The sequence below is a fragment of the Nerophis ophidion genome, linkage group LG19, assembly GCF_033978795.1.
Source record: "Nerophis ophidion isolate RoL-2023_Sa linkage group LG19, RoL_Noph_v1.0, whole genome shotgun sequence".
Lineage (NCBI taxonomy): Eukaryota > Metazoa > Chordata > Actinopteri > Syngnathiformes > Syngnathidae > Nerophis > Nerophis ophidion.
Genome location: NC_084629.1, coordinates 18,446,810 through 18,460,631, shown reverse-complemented (window position 1 = coordinate 18,460,631; position 13,822 = coordinate 18,446,810). Strand labels below are relative to the sequence as shown.

Here is a 13,822-nt window from a genome sequence, read left to right as displayed (position 1 = left end):
GGGTTTCACGGTGGCAGGGGGGTTAGTGCGTCTGCCTCACAATACGAAGGTCCTGCAGTCCTGGGTTCAATCCCAGGCTCGGGATCTTTCTGTGTGGAGTTTGCATGTTCTCCCCGTGAATGCGTGGGTTCCCTCCGGGTACTCCGGCTTCCTCCCACCTCCAAAAACATGCACTTGGGGATAGGTTGATTGGCAACACTAAAATGGCCCTAGTGTGTGAATGTGAGTGTGAATGTTGTCTGTCTATCTGTGTTGGCCCTGCGATGAGGTGGCGACTTGTCCAGGGTGTACCCCGCCTTCCGCCCGATTGTAGCTGAGATAGGCGCCAGCGCCCCCTGCTAACCCAAAAGGGAATAAGCGGTAGAAAATGGATGGATGGATAACTGGGCAGTAGAAGGATGACGACGTATTCCGACAAGCTTGTCAACTTTGACAGCCAATTTAGGGGCATGAACGACAAAAAAGGACGCTTGGTTCCACGCCCTTTTCTTCACAAGGAGTATGAGTCATTCTTCATCTAATCGGGAATAAAACTAAATTCCACCAGTCGGCATCCTGATGACAGCAGACATTGTACATTAAGTGATGTTTCATTATGTTTGTTGGCTCTCAAAGTCTGCAGTGAGTAATAATCATTGATGTTTTTTTTTTTTTTTTTAAAGTGAAGATCATGATTCGTTTTGAAATTATTGTGCCATGTATGTTTACGTAAATATGACTTTATTATAAATGTGCTCCTCAATACTTTACATATATACGTATATCATGTATATATCACATGTTATAATGAATGTTATTACATTACATATATACCGTATTTTCCGGACTATAAGTCTCAGTTTTTTTTCCATAGTTTGGCCGAGGGTGTGACTTATACTCAGGAGCGACTTGTGTGTTAAATTATTAACACATTATCGTAAAACATCAAATAATATTATTTATCTCATTCACGTAAGAGATTAGACGTATACGATTTCATCGGATTTAGCGATTAGGAGTGACAGATTGTTTGGTAAACGTGTAGCATGTTCTATATGTTATAGTTATTTGAATGACTCTTACCATAATATGTTACGTTAACATACCAGGCACCTTCTCCCTTGGTTATTTATGCGTCATATAACGTACACTTATTCAGCCTGTTGTTCACTATTCTTTATTTATTTTAAATTGCCTTTCCAATGTCTATTCTTGGTGTTGGGTTTTTATCAAATAAATTTCCTCAAAAAATGCGACTTATACTCCAGTGTGACTTATATATGTTTTTTTCCTTCTTTATTATGCATTTTCGGCAGGTGCGACTTATACTCCGAAAAATACGGTACTTACATCATGTATATATTACATGGTGTTATGAATGTTACTACATTACATATATACTTACATCATTTATATATATCATGTTATAATGAATGTTACTACATTACATGTATACTTACATCATGTATACATCACCTGTTATTATGAATGTTACTACATTACATATGTATTTACCGGTACATCATGTATATATTACTTATTATTATGAATGTTACTACATTACATATGTACTTACCGGTACATCATGTATATATTACATGTTATAATGAATATTAATACATTGCATTTATACTTACAACACGTATATATTACATGGTATTATGAATGTTACTACATTACATATATACTTACATCATGTATATATTACATGTTATAATGAATGTTACTACATTACATGTATACTTACATCATGTATATATCACCTGTTATTATGAATGTTAGTACATTACATATGTACTTACCGGTACATCATGTATATATTACTTATTATTATGAATGTTACTACATTACATATAAACTTACCGGTACATCATGTATATATTACATGTTATAATGAATGTTAATACATTGCATTTATACTTACATCACGTATATATTACATGGTATTATGAATGTTACTACATTACATATATACTTACATCATGTATATATTACCTATTATTATGAATGTTACTACATTACATATATACTTACATCATGTATATATTACCTATTATGATGAATGTTACTACATTACATATATACCTACATCATGTATAAAAAAACATAATGGAGGTGTTTGGATGTTTTTTAAGGGCTTTACAGGCGGAATTGAACAGCTCCTATAGGCTCCATTGTAAGCAGACTTTTGACTGCTTTTATTTCATAATTAGAATGAAAAAAAAAAAAAAAACATCCATCGTCATGTATCTCATAATGATTGTGAACGATAGGCAAAATTCCCCCAAAACTTCAGCTCCTCTTTAAGTACTCAGTGTACACATCCTGAGTACCGCTTTTTTTGGAATATAAGTAGCTCCGGAGTATAAATTGCACCTGCCGAAAATGCAGAATAAAGAAGGAAAAAGCACATATATAAGTCGCACTGGAGTATAAGTCGCATTTTTGGGGGAAAATTATTTGATAAAACCCAACACCAAGAATAGACATTTGAAAGGCAATTTAAAATAAATAAAGAATAGTGAACAACAGGCTGAATAAGTGTTCATTATATGACGCGTAAATAACCAACTGAGAAGGTGGCTGGTATGTTAATGTAACATATTATGGTAAGAGTCATTCGAATAACTATTACATATAGAACATGCTATACGTTTACCAAACAATCTGTCACTCCTAATTGCTAAATCCGATGAAATCTTATATGTCGAGTCTCTTACGTGAATGAGCTAAATAATATTATTTGATATTTTACGGTAATGTGTTAATAATTTCACACATAAGTCGCACCACCCCCAAACTATGAAAAAAAACTGCGACTTATAGTCCGAAAAATACGGTACACGCATTCTGACAGTGTGGTCGTTGACGCTGCCAATTAAGAAGCGCAATGTGGTGAGAGTAGTGGATTTTGGAAAGCACGACACTGCAACTTTCCCTCACTCGGGAACTAATACACAGTGTGCACCAGACCTGGGCAATTATTTTGACTCGGGGGCCACATTGAAAGAAAAAAAATGTGCCTTGGAGTATAAAATACAAATAAATGTATATACCTGTAAAAATATGCTGTACAGTATTTTATCACAGACAACCTCAAAAATCGAAATGGAAGTTTAAATTTTTTACTGAATCAGATACCCAGAATGTACAAAACCCACAACCACGTTGTGTAAATGGTAAATAAAAACTAAATACTATGATTTGCAAATCCTTTTGATCCTATATTCAATTGATTGGACTGCAAAGACAAGATACTTAACGTTCGAACTTGTACATTTAGTTATTTTTGTAAAAATTATTTCATTTGAAATTTGATGCCTGCAACATGTTTCAAAAAAAGCTGGCATGATCATCAAACTCTTATTTTGGAACATTCTACAGGTGAACAGGCTAATTGGGAACAGGTGGATGCCATGATTGGCTGTAAAAGCAGTTTCCATGATATGCGCCGTCATTAACAAATGCCTGAGGAAATTGTTTAAGAACAACATTTCTCAACGAGCTATTGCAAGGAATGTCATGCCAAAACCGAAAAAAAATCAGTGAATGCTCGTGACTTTCAGTCCCACTGGTGGTACTCCATCAAAAAGCGACATCAGCGTGTAAGGATATCACAGCAAGGGCTCAAGAACACTTCAGAAAACCACTGTCAGTAACTACAGTTGGTCGCTACATCTGTAAGTGCAAGGTAAAACTCTACTATGCAAAGCGAAAGCCATTTATAAACTGTCGACGTCATGTCTTCCGGAACACAGGAAAATAACCATCCGGATTGTTATAAGCGCAAAGTTCAAAAGCCAGCGTCTGTGATGGTATGAGGGTATATCAGTGCAAAGGCATGGGTAACTTACACATCTGTGAAGGCACCATTAATACTGAAAGGTACATTCAGGTTTTGGAGCAACATATGTTGCCATCCAAGCAACATTATCATGGACGCCCCTGCCTATTTCAGCAAGACAATGCCACGGCACGTGTTACAACAGCGTGGCTTCATAGTAAAAGAGTGTGGGTACTAGACTGGCCTGCCTGTAATCCAGGCCTGTCTCCCATTAAGAATGTGTGGCGCAATATGAACCCTAAAATACCACAATGGAGACCCAGGACTGTTAAACAACTTAAGCTGTACATCAAGCAAGAATAGGAAATAATTCCACCTGAAAAGCTTTAAAAATTAGTCTCCACAGTTCCCAAAGGTTTACTGAGTGTTGTTAAAATGAAAGGCCATGTAACAAAGTGGTAAAAATACCCCTGTGCCAACTTTTTTGCAATGTGTTGCTGCCATTAAATTCTATGTTAATGATTATTTGAAAAAAAAATTATGTTTCTCAGTTCAAACATCAAATATCTTGTCTTTGCCGTCTATTCAATTTAATATAAGTTGAAAGGGATTTGCAAATCATTGTATTCGGCTTTTATTTACCATTTACACAACATGACAATTTCACTGGTTTTGGTTTTTGTACATTACAATAAAGAATGTGGGATTTAAAATATTAACTATGAACAATAAAACACTGACTATTGACAACAAATGAACGTCGCTCCTCTTTACTATTCAGACCACCTCCTGCATCAACATCTTTTACAATTAAGCAAAACTCAACCAAAATGCAACGAACACGGCAACAGAGGAACACAAATGTTAAAAAACACATACAATCCAAAATATTATCACTTTTTTGCAGAACATTGTTGTAAAAGAAGTTATGTCCCTGACACCCGCGTTTTAGGTTGGCTGTGCGCAAAACAAACCCCGCCTACACTGCTTAGTGACTTATCTGAGCTGCTGTGACCCAATTACCGTAATAACTCTTATGTCACTCAAAAGTCGAGATTCCAACCATTGAAATACTTTTGTATTGTTTAAGACTTACGGTAATTTGAAAACAGCACTGCACATCATAATGGCGTCTACAGTTTCTACGTCAAAGGTTTAAATAACTATTTGGAAACGTCCGGCGGGCCAAATTGAAAATCTTAAAGGGCCACAATTTGCCCAGATCTGGTGTAGAAGGTTACTCATTGAAGTGTATTGCACTCATCAGCACATATGCACAGTGACAAAGTCAAAAACAAGGCGAACTTAGGCGGGTGAGCGATGCTTTCAAGAAGGAGTTGACTTCTGTGCCGTGTCGCGTAAAAGAAGATGAGTTAACGTGCACGCGGTGGGCGGAAAAACTTGATGGACTGAGTCAATATTTGTGCTCATCTTCCTGCTGTTCATCAGTGTTCACATGGGTCTGCTTAGACAGAACAAACTGTGGAAGGACTTCCAAAAACAAAGCCAAAGCCTTCACAGATTACTCACTGTGCGCAGGGTCCCGCCATACGTGGTTGCTCTGCGCTTTGCATATTAAAGAGCACGTCGAACAGGAGTATCAAACATAAAGCCCGCGGGCCAGATCGGGCCCTTGAACCGATTTTATTTCGCCTGCGCGATGAGCTTACTGCACTATTGTTCACAATCATTATGAGAGACAAGAACACACATCTTTTTTTTTTTTTATTAGGATTTTAAAGAAAGATGCAGCTAATATCGTTGTAGCCTTCAAAAACCCCCATCAACATTTTATATACAAACTGCAATATGTTTATAATGTAGTAAAGGACAACTTCATAACAGTATGTAATGTATACATACTGCAAGTATATATATAATGTAGTAACAGACACCTTAATAACGATATGTAATATGTCAATATACACACTGCAAGTATATACTGTATATAAATGTAGTAACAAACACTTTCATAACAATATGTAATATGTTCAATATGAACACTTCAAGTAAATATATAATGTAGTAACAGACATCTTCATAACAATATGTACAATATACACACTGCAAGTATATATATAATGTAGTAACAGACACCTTAATAACGATATGTAATATGTCAATATACACACTGGAAGTATATACTGTATATAAATGTAGTAACACACACTTTCATAACAATATGTAATATGTTCAATATGAACACTTCAAGTAAATATATAATGTAGTAACAGACACCTTCATAACAATATGTACAATATACACACTGCAAGTATCTATATAATGTAGTAACAGACACTTTCATAGCAATATGTAATATGTACAATATTTACCGTTATTTGGTTATTTTAATCAATCCCTGAACTAATTCCTTGGCACATTTATTTTTGTTACCATAGCAACACACTTCCGAATTCTGGTAATAAATGTGTGTTCCTACTTCCAGAAACAAAGGAGTCAGATTCAGTAACAAACAACGAGGACGACTATTTTTGGACAAATGAGGTTTCACAACCTTATCTTTTTAAATCTGAATATACCGAGGATGAACTACTTCTTCTAGAACCCAGCACGAAGTAAGGGTGAGGCAAGAGTGTGAGGTTAATGTGACTTGAAGCTGTTAAATATGGAATTTGAAGCCAGGCTACTTTGACATATATGGTGTGCTTACCTAGCCTGACTTTTGCTAGATCCTTGTAGTTCGCTGAGCTTCACACAAGGATCTGGGAGTTCAATAGGAGATGTATTTCAGAAGGCGGGGGCTTGTAAAAAAAAATAATTGTATGTAATTGGATAAACCAATTGTCCCTGATCTTGAATGACATGCTGTTTCAACCATTCACATCGAAATCAAGCTGTGACGCTGATGAGAGTGATGGTGTGGAATCCAAACCAGGTCGGAAGAAGAGCCAAAACCTCCTTGCCAAACAATAAATGCCTTCAAAACCGTTCTCTGTTCATCTTTTAAGTAATTAATATTCGATAGACTCGACAAAACAGTTGTGTATGGAATCCCGCCCGGCGATCCTGATTGGTTCATTATTTTTTCCTATCTTGAAGGAGTTTGCAATTCCCTCGAGGCCAGATCCTTGTGTGGAGTTCAACGAACTTCAAGGATCTGGCAAGAGTCAGGTTAGTGCTTACCCAAATGAAAGGGGAACAATATCCCTGGCCAACTGGACCAAAGAGAAAACTGTATACCGAGTGAGTCAATATAATATTGGTAATGATACATGCAACACATCGTTTTATTAAAAATACAGTACATAGGTTGTCTGTCTAGCTGTGTACAAACAAAACATGAAATAATAAAGTTGATTTGATAATACTTTACAGATACTGTAATATGATTGTTCATGTTTTTCACTTAGTACAGATTGGTGTCCAATCACATTGTGTTGTGCATTACAAACTCAAACCCCATTTTTATGAGGCCGTAGAAGCTTGCTCATCTATTTCCGGTTACAAAACTTAAATGAAGTACTGTTGACGGGGTTTGAATACATTTTTAAAGTGCTTTAGAGGTAGAAGTGATTGCTCACATTAGCTGCATTGTTCGCTACCTACAACAGGCCAATTTTTTTATGTTCGAATGCAAAAAAAAAATCAAAAAAAAAAAACCTTTTGTCTTCTTGTCTCTCATAACGATTGTGAATGATAGGTAAAATTACAAAAAAGTGCAGTTCTCCTTTAAATAAAACAAAATGTGACAGCTGCCGTGACATCGCTCGTAACTTCAGAGGGGGCGGAGCTATATTGTACATATCTACACTTCCGTATTTGGACACAATGTACGTAAGCTGCTTATTAGTGATAGTATACAACATGTGGATTGTTACATTCATGCCACAGATGTTGTTCATGAAACCTGTGACATGTCTACCCCCAAATAAGTGCTTTTGATCATCTGTACATTTCCTGCATCTGGGGACAAGTAAATATGCTGAAATAATATGTATTTGTATGTTGTTGTAGATGGTGAACAGAATATAAAGCACATGATGTTAGTACAAAATGAGTAAATTACATTAAAAACATCTTGTCATTTGATTTTGATATCATTAATTTTATCTTCTGATAGATGAAAAATTAACACTACCTTCTCAACCACTGCCAAACTCAATTCCACCTATTTGACTGATGAACCTTATCACACCATTTATTCAGAAAGTATAAATGACGAATAACCCCAACATGTAAGTATGTTTAAACAAAGAAAACAATCTGAAGTTGTCTTTATCTAAGTTATCATGGCATGACTTTACCAATAGATTTTCCTCCATGTGGCCCTCGAGCTAAAATGTGTTTGAATGTCAATTAATGGACGACGGGGCGCTTCAAATTAAATTTTAAAGCAAACATATTGCTATCCCCTTCCTGCTCATCCAAGAACAAGAAAAGGAACTGCTAAACAATGCTCCTATGGCGGGGTGCTCAGTTTGAGACCTGAAAAAACCTCAATCAACAATAAGCTTATATAAATGTAACGGGGGCCAGCCAGTGTGGCTGCACCAGTTAGTAAACCTCACTACCTGACAACTTCAAAGAATGTGCTGGCTGCTGGTTTAGCAGCTGAGGATTTTAGCCTAGTGGCAAGCACACTCGCAACTCATGCCGGCGCCCCTGTCTCGAGCAGCCGAGAGCAGAAGGACGATCAAACACAACGCAGACCGCTACATAAGCACATTATTGTAGTCCGTTTTGTGATTTTGTAGGACAGTGGTATTGGGTTCAATCCCAGGTCGAAATGAAGTATGTTTGCAACAAGACAAATAAATGTTTGAACAATTTATTTTGCATGAATTGATTTTAGTACTAAACATGCATCAAATTTTGTGTGGACTCCTCCGCGGTCTGCAGGATCCTCTCCAGTTTGTGCCTTCCTTGCACATTCACAAAAGTTGTGTTGGCCTAAATTTAGATTAAAAAAGGTTTCATGTAATCCTGCTTACAGGAGGTAAGGTTGTATTTTTTCATGCATGTGAGGACCCTTTAAAAAAAAAATTGAAAAACCGACAACAAAAATAGGAACATTTCTACTAGCACACAGTGCTGTAAGGCCTAAAATTACATTTGGAAAAAAAACAACAACAACCTTTCCTACAATTGGGTACATTTCTACACTACATTTTTACCTTCAGATGTAATCTCATCTTCCAACCTCCTTTGGCTGTCCCATGTAATGTTCCACATACTTGTTTACTGGATCATTTACTAACATGATTATGTCATGTCAAATTCTATAACATGCATGCAAAGAACTCAGAAAACCTTTCCCGTTTGGCAACTCTATCCTGTAGCCACACCCCCTTGGGTAATACACTTCCTGTGTTGAGACCTTTGTTTACAATCCCTCATGTCAATAACATACGTTCTACTAATGAATACTCTATAACTACAACTCATCCAATCATCTTTTGTTATTGTCTGACGGGTTTTCACGGGACACATTTCCAGTGTTGTTGAGCTGAGAAGCAAGGGATGTATAGATAATGCTGAGAAGAAAAAGTCTGAATGTCAAAACAAATAGCTTCATCTTTTGACACTTCCTCCACTCCCGTCCTTACACGCTAAATGTTTCACAAAAAAAATGCAAAAGTGATACTTTGACCCGAAAATTAATGTTTATAAACGCGTATTTCTGTGTTTTTGTGGACATTTGCCTCATTCCTGTGAGAACCCTGCGTGTGACTGAAGCATTAAGGAGTGGGATCATCCAGGACTAAATAATACTATCATTCTTCACTCATACTTCATAAGTGAGGGATGAAGATAAAAACCAACCCAGACCCACCGTAGGGTATCCATTTAGTCACGAGAGGACTGTTCTGAATGGGAAGGGTATCAAACGGTACGGTCCTGATGTTTGAGGTCAGGACACACACAGAATACTTCACGTTGTGACGCCCAAGCCAAGTCCCAACAAAATGAACTGGCGGGAACAGAACAAGTCCAAAGAGAGTAAAGAAGGATTTAAGTGGAGGAGTCAGACTTTGAGCAAAGAAAACAAATACACGAGACTAGTGAGGCTTGGTGAGTCCGATCTCTGCGACTTTAGCTACATTTTTATCGAGCAGCACGCCTCCGCAATACAGTAAAAACAATCATCTGGCTGCGTGAAAGTTAATATGTCAACATATGGGCTTGACCATTACTGGAATAGTGATTTTGATAATGGCTTCTCACAATCATGAAAATATAACAATCAGACAGAATAATTAATGGGCCGCGTAACGTGTTAGCAAGTTCTACAGCTTGTAATCTTTTGTGTGTGTGTGTATATATATATATACATATATATATATATACACAGAACTCAGCAAGCACATTTGGAACCTCAAAGACAATAATGTTGAATACTCAATAACATGGCAAATTCCTGCATTCACCACACCTTACAACAGTGGTAATAAAAGATGCAACCTATGCTTAAAAGAGAAAGCTTAAAAGAGAAACGGTTTATTATATATCATCCAGATCTATCATCCCTCAACAAGCGCAGTGAAATCATTTCAACATGCCGCCACAGACGGAAACACCTCCTAGGTAACACATGAGCCAATCACCACACCCTACGCCTGCCTGTACCCACTCACTCTGTGCCCTATATAAACCATTGTATGTGAATGCTTCCGTTAAATCTCCTGATGATTTAGGGAACCCCTCATGAAACAGTTCTGTAGAGATGAAGTAGCCTTGTGATTTTTCCCACACCTACATATTGCGCTCTACCACGGTATCGAGCACTATTCTCTGGATAATCCAATCAAGAGATATATATATATATATATATATACACACACACACCGTATATTACCAAATAGTAGCCCGAACGTTTATTTCACAAAATCAATTTTGGAGACGGGCGTTTAAAAGAAGTAGGCGGTTATTTGCAGAAAGCTTTTATTTATTTTTGCACCAGGCCAATATTTGGTTACAATGGTTACTGTTCAGTTGTTCTCCTCCTGAGGGTAAAGTTGTTCCAACGCAGCAATTGATTAAACCAGCCAGTCGTTGCACCAAACACCACCCCGGTGTCTCTCGTGTCACTCGCGGTGGCATACAACTCCTTGGCCTTAATGCGGATTATTTTGCGGGACACACGGTGGTTCAGTCCACAAACGTGATGTATTCACTGACACAAATTAGCATCAAGCTCGTCACTCACTTTCTTCCTACCTCCACCAGATAAGCGAGCCCGTTTTCCATCAATTGCCGACTGAGATAGTAGTTTTCCCTTTTTTTGTTTCCATTCTCGTACACGTTTTGGGTCAACGTTGAACTGCCTGGCTGCTGCCAAACCAGAATTCTGCTCAGCACACTTCACAACTGCTAGCTTGAACTTTAAGTCAAACTTTCTGTTCTTATTTCCCTTTAAAGTATTCCCGTCCATCAGTTGTGGTGTACCGGTACCTTGTTCATTCAACTCACTGCTACTGTTGCTTGCCATGTTGAAACCTTTCCTTGTGTTTTTGTTGTGTGTGTGTTACGCTATATGCGGTGACCCATTGCAATATGTTGATTACTCAGAATCCCCACGTAACGTAAGCCATCACGGCACAGATTTCGTTAAGCCTTTGATTGTCATGTAACTCTCAGAACTCCACGCGTCTGCGGTTACCGTAATTACCAGAATTACTGCACCTTTGCTTTTCATTTTAGCTAATAAATCGGCCTTAATTAAATCAATATGATTTTAATCTAAAGTATGCAAATAACAGCCCATGGGCGGCTATTTGGACATTAGGTTATTAGGAAGAGGCGGTTATTAGGAAGAGGCGGTTAATTCACAAAATGGGGTCAGACCCCAGGCGGCTATTAAGACATGGGCGGTTATTTGCCCAAGGGCGTTTTTTTGGTAATATATGGTACGTGCATTTTATTATTGAAATAGGGACTTTTGTCGTCGCTGTAACCATTGGTTCTTATGGGGAATTCTGTTTCACTATACAAACTTTTCAGTTAACAAACCATGTTCATTAATCACTCCAGTTCGTAATTGGAGGTTCCCCTGTGTATATCTACGCTGTGCGTCCAAAACCAGGAAATTATGCAATACTGCATACTTTAGGAGGAGCCTTGTAGACATGTTAATATTACTAAGAATTATATGCAACATATGATAATCATATAAATTACATTAAAAATATAATGGTAATATTATAAATAATCAATTTAGGATCGATTTGTAATCATCACACACAGTTAGAGACCAGTTTACATTACGTCCTCCCCAACATATGATCCACATCACTGCACAGCCATAACTTGTTTTCTTCCAAAACCTTGGACCGGTTTTTATAGAGCGTCCCAATAAGTGTACGACCAAATGTAACAAACTAGCTCATTGGTCCACGTATCAGTCCACGGAATGGAGTGTCCAAACCTACTAAGTCAGTCTTTGTGATGTGAAACAACCCATCTGAGTGTACTAACTCATGTTCAACTCGTCGTCTTGGCTCTATTCACTATCATCTTATCAGGAGTGTAGTTGTCACCTTATCAGCCTTGCACATGTTGGTGTTTGAAGAACTGGTTTATATCCTTAATATTCATTGTTTACATTGAACAAAAGGTCTACCAAGTGGAGTTCCTGGTGTGGTAAACATACCTGGCCAACAAATCTGACTGAATAGTAGTGCCAAATGATCCACCATGGAGCCAAAAAAAGTTGCGAGTGCCAGCATTGATATTAATCAATATGGGCCCATTACATCTTGAGCTATTCATCGCAAAATGAAACAAACACGTTTTGTCTGTGTGAGTGGAAGCTAACTGTTGTCATGCTAGTGTTTTAGCTATTTTACTCACACTATAGAATAGTACTGGCATTTTTGGTCTTTAGTGCTAACACGCTAACTGTTAGCATTCTAACATGTGATCTATTTTACTCATGTCCTCATGCAAGTACATGCATGGCATGATGTCAGAATACTGAAGAACCGGCTCGGCATTGTTGGTCCTCAGTGCCACCTTGATAAGTGCTACCTTGTTAGCATTCCATCCATCCATCCATCCATTTTCTACCGCTTATTCCCTTTCGGGGTCGCGGGGGGCGCTGGCGCCTATCTCAGCTACAATCGGGCGGAAGGCGGGGTACACCCTGGACAAGTCGCCACCTCATCGCAGGGCCAACACAGATAGACAGACAACACTCACACTCACATTCACACACTAGGGCCAATTTTAGTGTTGCCAATCAACCTATCCCCAGGTGCATGTCTTTGGAAGTGGGAGGAAGCCGGAGTACCCGGAGGGAACCCACGCATTCACGGGGAGAACATGCAAACTCCACACAGAAAGATCCCGAGCCTGGATTTGAACCCAGGACTGCAGGACCTTCGTATTGTGAGGCAGACGCACTAACCCCTATTCCATTCCTGTCCAAATGCTAATTCCTGCATGGCAGTAATAAGGACACTCCTTTCCTTGCAACTTTTGGTTAGCATGCACCATACTAATTATTAGCATCATTAGCATTTGCCTGTAAAACAAAAGGGAACGCAGCAGAAATTATCCGGATCAGCCCCAAAAATGTACCAACGTTTTGGAAATGTCCTGAAAGTTAGATGAAAATCCATCCATCCATCCATTTTTTACTGCTTATTCCCTTTGGGACGGCGGGGAGCGCGGTGCCTATCTCAGCTACAATTGGGCGGAAGGCGGTGTACACCCTGGACAAGTCGCCACCTCATCGCAGGGCCAACACAGATAGACAGACAACATTTACACTCACATTCACACACTAGGGCCAATTCAGTGTTGCCAATCAACCTATTCCCAGGTGCATGTCTTTGGAGGAGGGAGGAAGCCGGAGTACCCCGAGGGAACCCACGCAGTCACGGGGAGGACATGCAAATTCCACACAGAAAGATCCCGAGCCCGGGATTGAACCCAGGACTACTCAGGACCTTCGTATTGTGAGGCAGACGCACTTACTCCACCTCCACCGTGCTGCCCTAGATGAAAATCCACTTTTAGATTTTTAAGCTTTACTTTTTAACCCAATCAAAGTTTTATCAAAGAGGGCGTCTGGTCAGTTACATCACAGCAGCTAGA

General features: G+C 38.5%; 1 protein-coding gene across 1 annotated transcript in view; it reads right to left on the bottom strand.

Moving 5' to 3' along the window:
* Positions 1-13,822, bottom strand: part of itprid2 (ITPR interacting domain containing 2) — a 67,668-nt gene that overhangs the window by 36,969 nt on the left and 16,877 nt on the right. The gene's annotated exons all lie outside the window — the stretch shown is intronic.